The following is a 12,500-nucleotide window of genomic DNA, read 5'->3' as shown; positions in this document are numbered from 1 at the left end:
TTGTCAATGGTACCAATAGATTGGGTTTGTGCATGTATTGTACCACTATATAAGGGTAAGGGAGATGTGCATGAGTGTTGTAATTCAAGAGGTATTAGTTTGTTGAGTGTAGTTGGAAAAGTGTATGATAGAGTAACGATTAATAGGATTAAGGATAAAACAGAGAATGCAATCTTAGAAGTACAGGGTGGTTTTAGAAGAGGTAGGGGTTGTATAAATCAGATTTTTACAGTTAGGCAGATATGCAAGAAATATTTAGCAAAAGGTAAGGAGCTGTATGTTGCGTTTATGGATCTGGAAAAAGCGTAGGATAAGAGTTGATAGGGAAGCAATGTGGAATGTGATGAGGTTATATGGAGTTGGTGGAAGGTTGTTGCAAGCAGTGAAAAGTTTCTACAAAGGTAGTAAAGCATGTGTTAGAATAGGAATGAAGTGAGTGATTGGTTTCCGGTGAGAGTGGGGCTGAGACAGTGATGTGTGATGTCGCCGTGGTTGTTTAACTTTTATGTTGATGGAGTGGTGAGAGAGGTGAATGCTCGAGTGCTTGGACGAGGATTAAAACTGGTAGACGAGAATGACCATGAATGGGAGGTAAATCAGTTGTTGTTTGCGGATGATACTATACTGGTTGCAGACACAGAAGAGAAGCTTGACCGACTAGTGACAGAATTTGGAAGGGTGTGAGAGAAGGAAGTTGAGAGTTAATGTGGGTAAGAGTAAAGTTATGAGATGTACGAGAAGGGAAGGTGGTGCAAGGTTGAATGTCATGTTGAATGGAGAGTTACTTGAGGAGGTGGATCAGTTTAAGTACTTGGGGTCTGTTGTTGCCGAAAATGGTGGAGTAGAAGCAGATGTACGTCAGAGAGTGAATGAAGGTTGCAAAGTGTTGGGGGCAGTTAAGGGAGTAGTAAAAAATAGAGGGTTGGGCATGAATGTAAAGAGAGTTCTATATGAGAAAGTGATTGTACCAACTATGATGTATGGATCGGAGTTGTGGGGAATGAAAGTGATGGAAAGACAGAAATTGAATGTGTTTGAGATGAAGTGTCTGAGGAGTATGGCTGATGTATCTTGAGTAGATAGGGTTAGGAACGTAGTGGTGAGGGTGAGAACAGGTGTAAGAAATGAGTTAGCAGCTAAAGTGGATATGAAGGTGGTTTGGCCATGTTGAGAGAATGGAAAATGGCTGTCTGCTAAAGAAGGTGATGAATGCAAGAGTTGATGGGAGAAGTAAAAAAGGAAGGCCAAGGTTTGGGTGGATGGATGGAGTGAAGAAAGCTCTGGGTGATAGGAGGATAGATGTGAGAGAGGCAAGAGAGCGTGCTAGAAATAGGAATGAATGGCGAGCGATTGTGACGCAGTTCCGGGAGGCCCTGCTGCTTCCTCCGGTGCCTTAGATGACCGCGGAGGTAGCAGCAGTAGGGGATTCAGCATTATGAAGCTTCATGTGTGGTGGATAACGGGGTAGGGTAGGCTGTGGCACCCTAGCAGTACCAGATGAACTCGGTTGAGTCTCTTGTCAGGCTGGGAGGAACGTAGAGAGTAGAGGTCCCCATTTTGTTTTGTTTCATTTGTTGATGTCGGCTAACCCCCAAAATTGGGGGAAGTGCCTTGGTATATGTATGTATGTATGTATATCCCATTCTTTTATCAGTATTTCAGTTAACGAAAACATCTGTTTATTTTCAAGCAATCAGGTAAGTTTTCCTAAAGAACACTAAGATATATGGAGGACTACAAAATATAATTATCTAACTATTGAGCCGGACAAATTTTGGTATATGGATCCTTAAGGAAGCAAATCCTCCAAACACCCTCAAGACGACTCGCTAATCACAAATATTTTCCTATAAATCATCTATTATTTCAAAAGGCATTTATATCTAACAAATTAATCCCAATTTTGTCGAACTGCCTCGATAATTATCAAGCAAATAAAGCTCTTGGGATAAAAATTGAATTAGCAATGTAGCAAAGATATTACTGTATATGTTTAAAATTTTAGTTCAAATGTCAATGCTAACCATTCTTGACTATAATCAGAGACGGAGAGAAAGCAACGCTCACCGAATAGGGAATATGCATATGTCTAAAAAGGAATGTATGTGCTGGTAGATTACTTCCTTTACTACAGTAAGCTCAAACAATTCTCTCTCTGTCCGTCTGTTTCTGTGAGTATCCTTTAGGCCAGTATAACTAATGTAGGGTGTTTTTGTTAATATTTCACATTGAACCATGATTGAAACTACCTTTTCTTTCATCAGTGACTTGTACAAGACTAATGTTGAAATAATCTAATGTATAGCTGTTAACAATTGTTTAACTACAATTTTTCAATAATTTCTACATGATTTTGAAGGTGAGAGAGAGAGAGAGAGAGAGAGAGAGAGAGAGAGAGAGAGAGAGAGAGAGAGAGAGAGAGAGAGAGAGAGAGAGAGAATTATTATTATTATTATGTTATTATTGTTATTATTTTATTTTTATTATTATTTATTATTACTATTAATAATAATAATATTGATTATAATAATATTGATAATATTATCATTACTATTATTATTATTAATTTTATTATTAATTATTATTATTCAAAATTCCCCGAAATTTGGGGTATTATTATTATTATTATTATCATTATCATTATTATTATCATTATTATTATAATAATATGATAATATGATAATAATAATATAATAATAATTTATTATTATTAAATGAGAGAGAATTTGGGGTCCAAATTCCCCAAATTTTGGAAATAATAATAATAATGATTATTAATATTATTATTATTATTATTATTATTACGACCAAAGAAACTAACGAGTTTGAAAGGGTATTATTATTATTATTATTATTATTAATATTAATAATAATAACAATAATAATAATAATGATAAAATTTACGGTGTCAGATTTTGTTATTAATAATAATAATTATAATAATAATAAAATAATAATAATATAATAATAACAATTTATTATTATTATATTATTATTATTTTTATCATCATCTTCAGAGAAAATGTCCAAAAATGTACAGATAATAAAAATAATAATAAGGATAATAATAATAGTAATAGTAATATGTTATTTTCATTAGTAAAATAAATTTTTGAATATACTTACCCGATGATCATATAGCTGTCAGCTCTGCTGCCCGACAGAAAAACCTACGGGCGGAATACGCCAGCGATCGCTATACAGGTGGGGGTGTACATCAACAGCGCCATCTGTCAAGTAGGTACTCAAGTACTCGATGTCAACATAGAACCAATTTTCTCCTCTGTCCACTGGGTCTCTATTGGGGAGGAAGGGTGGGTCCTTTAATTTATGATCATCGGGTAAGTATATTCAAAAATTTATTTTACTAATGAAAATAACATTTTTCAATATTAAACTTACCCGATGATCATATAGCTGATTCACACCCAGGGGGGTGGGTAGAGACCAGCATTACATGTTGACATTATGAGCTAAGTATTCCGTATTTCATTTTAGCAGTTATTCAAAATAACAAGCATAAAATAAATAAGTACCTGGTAAGGAAGTCGACTTGAACAATTACTCTGCCTTTTTAAGTACGTCTTCCTTACTGAGCCTCGCGATCCTCATAGGATGCTGAGCGACTCCTAGGAGCTGAAGTATGAAGGGTTGCAACCCATACTAAAGGTCCTCATCAAAACCTCTAATCTAGGCGCTTCTCAAGAAATGAGTTTGACCACCCGCCAAATCAAGTAGGATGCGAAAGGCTTCTTAGCCTTCCGGACAACCCAAAAATATTAATAAAACATTTCAAGAGAAAGATTAAAAAGGTTATGGAATTAGGGAATTGTAGTGGTGGAGCCCCCACCACTACTGCACTCGTTGCTACGAATGGTCCCAGGGTGTAGCAGTTCTCGTAAAGAGACTGGTCATTCTTAAGATAAAAGACGCGAACACTGATTTGCTTTTCCAATAGGTTGCGTCGAATATACTTTGCAGAGATCTATTTTGTTTAAAGGCCACGGAAGTTGCGACAGCTCTAACTTCGTGTGTCCTTACCTTCAGCCAAGCTTGGTCTTCCTCATTCAGATGGGAATGAGCTTCTCGTATTAACAGTCTGATAAAATAGGATAAAGAATTCTCTGACATAGGCAAAGATGGATTCTTAACTGAACACCATAAAGCTTCAGACGGGCCTCGTAAAGGTTTTTAAAATAGAACTTAAGAGCTCTTACAGGACATAATACTCTTTCTAGTTCATTTCCAACCATACGATAAGTTTGGAATATTGGTCAAGGCCGAGAAGGCAGCTCGTGTTTGGCTAGAAAACCAAGTTGTAGAACATGTAGCCGTTTCGGATGAGAATCCGATGTTCTTGCTGAAGGCATGAATCTCACTGACTCTTTTAGCTGTGGTTAAGCATATCAGGAAAAGTGTCTTAAAGGTGAGATCTTTCAGGGAGGCTGATTGAAGAGGTTCGAACCTGTCTGACATAAGGAATCTTAGTACCACGTCTAAATTCCAACCAGGTGTAACCAAACGACGCTCCTTCGTGGTCTCAAAAGACTTAAGGAGGTCTTGTAGATCTTTATTGTTGGAAAGATCTAAGCCTCTGTGACGGAAGACTGATGCCAACATGCTTCTGTAACCCTTGATAGTGGGAGCTGAAAGAGATCGTTCTTTCCTCAGATATAAGAGAAAGTCAGCTATTTGAGTTACAGAGGTACTAGTCGAGGATACGGATACTGACTTGTACCAGTTTCGGAAGATTTCCCACTTCGATTGGTAGATTCTAAGGGTGGATGTTCTCCTTGCTCTAGCAAACGCTCTGGTTGCCTCCTTCGAAAAGCCTCTAGCTCTCGAGAGTCTTTCGATAATCTGAAGGCAGTCAGACAAAGAGCGTGGAGGCCTTGGTGTACCTTCTTTACGCGTGGCTGACGTAGAAGGTCCACCCTTAGGGGAAGTGTTCTGGGAACGTCTACTAGCCATCGAAGTACCTCGGTGAGTTATTCTCTCGCGGGCCAGAGGGAAGCAACTAGCGTCAACCTTGTCCCTTCGTGAGAGGCGAACTTCTGCAGTACCTTGTTGACAATCTTGAACGGAGGGAATGCATATAGATCTAGATGTGACCAATCTAGTAGAAAGGCATCTATATGAACTACTGCTGGGTCCGGGATAGGGAGCAAACTATTGGGAGCCTCTTGGTCATCGAGGTTGCGAAGAGATCTATGGTTGGCTGGCCCCAGGTGGCCCAAAGTCTCTTGCATACATCCTTGTGGAGGGTCCAATCTGTTGGAATTATTTGTCCCTTCCTACTGAGACAATCTGCTATGACATTCAAGTTGCCTTGGATGAACCTCGTTACTAGTGAAAAGTCTAGACCTGTTGACCAGGTGAGGAGGTCCCTTGCGATCTCGTACCATGTCAGAGAGTAGGTCCCTCCTTGCTTGGAGATGTACGTCAAAGCCGGGAGTTGTCCGAGTTCACCTCCACCACTTTGCCTTGAAGGAGAGACCTGAAGCTTTCCAGGTCAGACGTACTGCCAGTAGCTTCTTGCAGTTGAAATGCATTGTCCTTTGACTCGAGTTCCAAATCCCGAGCATTCCCTACCGCCTAATGTCGCACCCCAGCCTACGTCCGATGCGTCCGAGAAGAGAACGTGGTTGGAAGTCTGAACAGACAGGGGAAGACCCTTTCTAAAGTTGATAAAGTCCTTTCACCAAGTCAGACCAGACTTTAACTTTCCGGAAACCGGGATCGAGACCGCTTCTAGCGTCTTGTCCTTTTTCCAGTGAAAAGCTAGATGATACAGAAGAGGACGGAGGTGTAGTCTTCCAAGTGACACAAAAGAACCACGGATGACAATGTCCTTACCAGACTCATCCACAGCCTGACAGGGCAGCGTTCCTTCTTCAGCCTCTTCTGGATGGATAGCAGGGCTGGGGGTTGATCGTCTAGTTCAGCAACGTCCTCATCAGAGGGTTCTTTATCCGAAACTGATGAGGAAACGGCAACGGAGTGGGCAACGTCTGACTCGCTGAATCCGGTCGCACTGGTGGATGCGTGACGGAGCCGGACGCAATATCATGGTACTGCTGCACAGTCTGTGAACTGTCAACCATGGAGACGCGAGGAAGTACAGCGTCAACCCGAAACTGTCTAGACTGTCTGGGTTGTGCAGTCAACACCCTACCGGGTTGCCGAGGTTGACACACTGCGTCACAACAAGTCACCTCTGCTGGTTGTTGAACGTCTTCCTAGTGACACACTTCAACAACCACCTCCGAGCGTCGCTTAACGTCAACGTGCGACTGGCAACCCACACTGGGTCGCATCGGTGGAGGAACCACCTCAACTGGCAGACGCGAGTAGGATACCTCAGCGTCAACAGGGCGCACAACCAACCGGTTGGAAGGTTGTTGGCCAGAAGGTTCTTCTCCGCATTTAAGTCCTCTATCAAGGACACAAGCTTGGACTGCATGTCTTGCAGCAAAGCCCATTAGGGTCTACGGGAGCAGGTGTGGCAACAGACGGGGTTAGCGACTGAGGCGGAACCATTTACCATCCCTGGAAGCCTTGTTATGTGTGACAAAATAGTACAGCAAAACTTCAAAGGCTCGACAAAAGTGAGAAGTTGACCTGTAAACAACTTGGAGCGTCTCCTGGCTAGGCGCCAGGCCGAGTCTACCAGAATTGAGAAGTCTATCTGGGCAGAGGCAAGAACTCCCAAGCCGAGAACTTCTCTCGTGTCCTATCAGACTCTCGCTCTATAAGCCAGTTTAAAAGAAGGGAAATCAAAGGCTGTATCCCTAAAACTCCTCCTGGTGCAAAAACCAGTCGCCTAGCCAACGTAACACTCTCTAGGAGAGCGAGAGAGCACTAGCTTAACAACAACGGCTTCAAGTAGCTAGGCCTAGTGTAAGTTCTGACGTTTAGGCGAACGAGGAGCAGCAGTTACAAGATCCGGACGAAGATCCTTAAAAAATCATCATGATTTAATTGAAGTCCATAGGAGGCTAAGCAGCTTAAGGCTCCTCTCCAAATGACAGAGTCCTCAAAGGAATATCAGTAGGAGGGAGAACAGCACTTTCTCATCTACAGGAACCTTGTCCGAGAAAAGCTAGGTTATCTCAGTGAGGGGCTCACTGGTGCATAAGCAGCAGACCAGAAGGCAACGTTATGTAACTGCTTGACAGTCTGTGAACTGTCAAAAACTGAACTGTCAACCACAACAGGTGCGTGAGGATATACAGCACTGGTGCATTAGCAGCAGACCAGAAGGCAACGTTATGTAACTGCCTGACAGTCTGTGAACTGTCAAAAAACTGAACTGTCAACCACAACAGGTGCGTGAGGACATACAGCACTGGTGCATTAGTAGCAGACCAGAAGGCAACGTCATGCTTGACAGTCTGAGAGCTGGCAACAACCAAAGCGTAGTGGTGGTGCATGGTGGGGACTGCCGTGGGTTGCGGAGACTGCCGCATCGCGTCAAAACACGGCAGCTTGACTCCACCTTCCCACTGCTGATGCGGTAGCTCACGCATGTCAACGGAGGGTGCCGCACGTCGGCTAACGTCAACATGCGTCTGGCAGGGTCGACTGCGCATCGGTGGTGGAGCTCTCCGCAGCCGGAGTGTGGGAGCAGGCAGCCACAGCGTGAGCTGGGCGCACAACCGTGGCAGGTTGTAGGCTAACGGGAGCAGTGTCAACCTTCTCCGCACGAAACTCCTGCATAACCGCAGCTAACTGAGTCTGCATAGACTGCAGTAAAGACCACTTAGGGTCTACAAAAGCGGCAACAGACGGAGCTACTGTCCGTTGTGACTGAGGGTCTAAAACAGCGGGTGCAGCAACAGACGGAGTTACTGCCTGTTGCGGTACCACCTTGCCTCTCTTGGGAGGTGTGCAGTCGTCGGATGACTGCAGCGAGTCCGAACTGACCCAGTGGCTACACCTGGGCCGTTGGACTTGCGCGGAAGGGACCGACTTGCACTTAAAAAGCTGCGAGATGTGGTCCATGGTTTCTTACGAGAAACCTCTTCCGCAGACGAGGAATAAATGGGCTCTCTCGTCTTTGTGTGGGTGGGGCGATCTTGCGTAGATACGCCCGAAACCACGGAGGGAAAACGTATGTTCGTTGATCAAGGCCTGAGGAACCCATAAGTCGTTCGACATTACTTCTCCCCTGGGCTTGGGAGCTTGTAAGAGGTCCCGGACTAGGTGAACTACTGGCACGAACAGACGAACCCTCGGACGCAACACTGTAACACTTTGCGCATATCACTTTATCACTTTGATTTTCTGTTTTGCACTTATTTCACTGAAATCGAAACTTTTACTGATTTCTACCTGAAACACGCAATCCTATCCTTCATTAAAAGGTAGTAATTGCGAAAACAGTCGTATAATGCAACAGAAAACATATATAAAGATAAAGAATTCAGTGGCTGGGAAAGAGACTAAACACTAGATCAAATAAACTACGTTTACAATCTCTCACCGCACATAGCCTGGGAACAAGAATAAAACCCTAGAAACGTTTTACCTTCTTCCCCTACAGCGACTAGGGAGGAGAGTAAAAAACGAGAACAACGTTACCCGCTTGAACGAAACGTTTATTCTCCTCTCTCTCCCTCCGTCTCTATCTCTCTCTCTCTTTCTCTCTTGATTTCGCACCTGAGAGAAGAGCCCAATTATATATCGTTAAAACATGTTATTTGCTAAAGGAAAAAACTGAAAGGTTTTCCAAATAAAAAGTTCCTTTAATTTAGAATTTAAACCATTTAAGCTAAGAAAGAATGAACGAAACGCCAGAATCGGTTTACTCTTACTGCAAAGTGAAACCGTGATACACTCTCTCTCTATCGTAACGATAGAGCGCATGTTGAACGTTCTGAACGTCAACAACTGCGTAGACTAAAAAACTAAACGTTAGTTCATCTTTGAAAACAGTGCGAGACTATCAAAGAAATTCTTTCATAAAACATTAAAATTAAAAAAGTATTAAATTCTTTAAAGGTTAAATACGATATAACGGGCTCAATGTTAATTAACTTCGGTTCCAAGTTAGGACCGCCTACTATCAGGACAGGTCGCATATAAACAAACATAAAAATTTATTTTTTATAAGTTTATAATAAATGGAAAGTTAATCGAAGAGGCCTATAAAGGCGGAGAGATATAAAATAAATAGATCTATAACGTGTTAAGCAAAATTACCAAAAACCTAAACACACTTCCGTCTAAGGGAAGGGTCGGCCATTTAAAAGTGAAAGAGTCCATACTCTCTTCGTCACCATAATTAAATCTATCCAAAACGAGTTCAAGTTTTGAAATGAAGATAAAACCCCTACATAGCGAAAGCTCAAAACTGGAATAGTGTACTTCACCAAATCGTTGTGAAAACAAATCCAGTTAGTAACGGCGTATTTAGTAGGTCTTGCCAGTGGCACGACAGAGAGAAAATTGGTTCTATGTTGACATCGAGTACTTGAGTACCTACTTGACAGATGGCGCTGTTGATGTACACCCCCACCTGTATAGCGATCGCTGGCGTATTCCGCCCGTAGGTTTTTCTGTCAGGCAGCAGAGCTGACAGCTATATTATATTGAAAAAATAATATTAATAATAATAATAATAATATTATTATTTTACTATTACTATTATTATTATTAATATTATTATTATTATCATTATATAAAAATAATAATAATAATCATATTATTATTATTATTATTATTATTATTAATAATAAAATTATTATTAATAATAATAATAATAATAATAAATATCAATAGAGTTCTTGCATTAATTTTATTCACCTATGTTCTTTGTTCTTTTGCAATGGATTTCGCATAATAATAATAACAATTATAATATCCATTGCAAAAGAACAAAGAATACAGGTATTATTATTATTATTTTTATTATTATCATTATTATTATTATTATTATTATTAATATATTATTATCATTATCATTATTATTAGTAATAATAATAATAAACAATGATAATAATAATAATAGTATTATTATTATTATCATAATAATAATAATAAATACTAATAATAATAATAATTATTATTATTATTAATAATAATATTTAATAATAATAATACTGTAATAATAATAATAATAATAATAATAATAACCAAATCCAGTTTTCTCTTGAAATTCGGTCAAATAATAATAACAACAATAATAATAATAATAATAATAATAATAATAATAAATTTCTATTATTATCATCATTATTATTATCACAAATTTTTGGTAATTTGTATTTTTCCTAACATACTTACCGAGAAACACTTTCTTAGGAGTTGCTGGCATCTCCTCTCTAACGACCAGAGTTTTGTGTAGTTTACCCTACTCCCATTCTCTATAGTGACCTGCTAGCGGGAGAGAACGTGACCTGGGGGCAATGCCCGCGGTCTGCCGTGTGGCTTTGCGCTTGACCCAGCAGTAAGTTTAATGTAAGGAACAATACTCGAGGTCAGTGAGGCACTGGGGGGTGGTTGGGGGGGCCATAACTCTAGTGTTTCTCGGTAAGTATGTTAGGAAAAATAAAAATTACCAAAAATTTGTGATTTGTTCCGACACAGAGACTTACCTCGAAACACTTTCTTAGGAGACTTACACTTTAGGAGGTGGGAGTGCCTCCTAGAGCTAGACCCAGATGGACAGTAGGATAAACTACACAAGGGACTCATTAAGTGTGTTATAACACTTACCCTTCCAAATATTCCTTGTTGTGCTTTATGTATATAGGCGATTCTTGAGGCTTGTCTAATGAGCGATAGCTCTGAGGACGACTGATAGTACGAGAGAAAGGGGGAAAAAGGCGAAAGCGAAAAATAAGCCTACTTGTGTCTAGAACATTTGTGGTTCACTATCGAGCCCGGGGCTTAATTCATCAAACCGAATGGAATGTTGAGATGACCGGCCCGATCGAAAGCCCATCCCGGGACTTCCTCGTACCGTCCTTGAGATAATGATCGGTGAAAAGTCGACTGGTTAGACCAAGTTCCTGCTCGAAGATCCTGAGCTACCGACATGTTCTTTTCAGATGCAAGGGAGGTGCCTGGAACCCTAACATCATGAGCCCTGGGTTCTCTTGGCACTGAAAACCCCTCATTTGAGGGAGCTTGCCTAATTCTTTGTCTGACCCAAAAGCGAAACTGTATTCTTGGAGATGTTCTTTTTTCGTTTGACCCCAGGAAACGAGCAGGTTCTTAATAGACGGGCGGAGCTGTCGCCGTTCTTTTAAGATACTTCCTAATCACCCTGACGGGGCACAATTTCAAACCTTCCTGGTTTCCTTCATTTGGGGATTGCTGGGATAGTAAAGCTCTCAAACCTCGGAACCCAAACTGACGGATCCCTGTGTCTTGTCGACGAAGGAGGGGGACTAACTTAAAGGTTATCTCCTTCCATCCTCTAGAGTGCTCCACCTCATACGATAATCCTTGTAGCTCGGTCACCCTCTTAGCTGAGGGCTAACGCTAACAAGAAGACCGCTTTGAATGCGAGATTCTTGTCTACGATGTCTCTTAAGGGTTCGAAAGGTGGTTTTCGGAGCATATCCAGAACCCTTGCCAGGTCCCAATTCGGGATTCTCGGGGCAGAAGGGGCCTGATTGCTCGAAAGCCTTGATGAGCATGGACATCTGTCTTGAAGAACCCAGAACTATGCCTTTCAGGAGAAACTTGACCAAGGGCAGCTCGAACTCCCTTAATCGCTGGGACTGTCATGCCAACTTATCCCTGAGATGGACCAGGAAATCCGCTATAATGGGCACGGATGCTTCTAAGGGTTCTATCTTCTTGTCCTTGCCCACTTAACACACATCGTCCACTTGGATTGGTAGACGGCTGTAGAGGATTTCCTCAGGTAAAGGGGCATCCTCCTAGCTGTCCTTGCTTGAGTACCTTTGTCTTTTCAGGAGGCGCTGGATAACCTCCAGGCGCGAAGACGTAAGGGCTTATGGGTTTCGTGAAACCGCTGAAAATGTGGTTGTTCCATAGGTCTGGTATGTTGGGAAGAGTCCAGGGAGGGAGAGTGGCGAGACTCTTTAGGTCTGCGAACCACTCTCTCTCCACCCAACAAAGGCGCTACCAGTCATCTTTAGGTTGGTTGCTGCCCTCACCCTGTTGAGGACTTGACTTATTAGGGAGAGGGGAGAGGGGAAAGTCGTACACGTCTAGGTCGTCCCATCTGTGTTGAGACACGTCCTCCAATGCCGCCTTCGGGTCTGGGGACAGGTGAACAGAATACGGGGAGTTGTTCGTTCAACCTTGTTGCAAACAGATCCATTACCGGGGGCCCCCACATCTGAATAATGTCGCTTGCCACTTGTGGGGTGCAGGGACCACTCCGACGCTACTACTTGTCCCGTTCTGCTGAGGCCGTCTGCTAGGACGTTCTTCTTCCCCAGAATGAAGCTTGCTGTCAAGTTGATTTCCTCTTTTCCTTCCCAATCCAGGATCTGAAGGGCCAGATCGCACAACTTTTT

This window comes from Palaemon carinicauda, chromosome 28, assembly GCF_036898095.1.
Source record: "Palaemon carinicauda isolate YSFRI2023 chromosome 28, ASM3689809v2, whole genome shotgun sequence".
Taxonomy (NCBI): domain Eukaryota; kingdom Metazoa; phylum Arthropoda; class Malacostraca; order Decapoda; family Palaemonidae; genus Palaemon; species Palaemon carinicauda.
The sequence above is the reverse complement of the archived record's forward strand: the minus strand, read 5'-3'. Positions refer to the sequence as shown.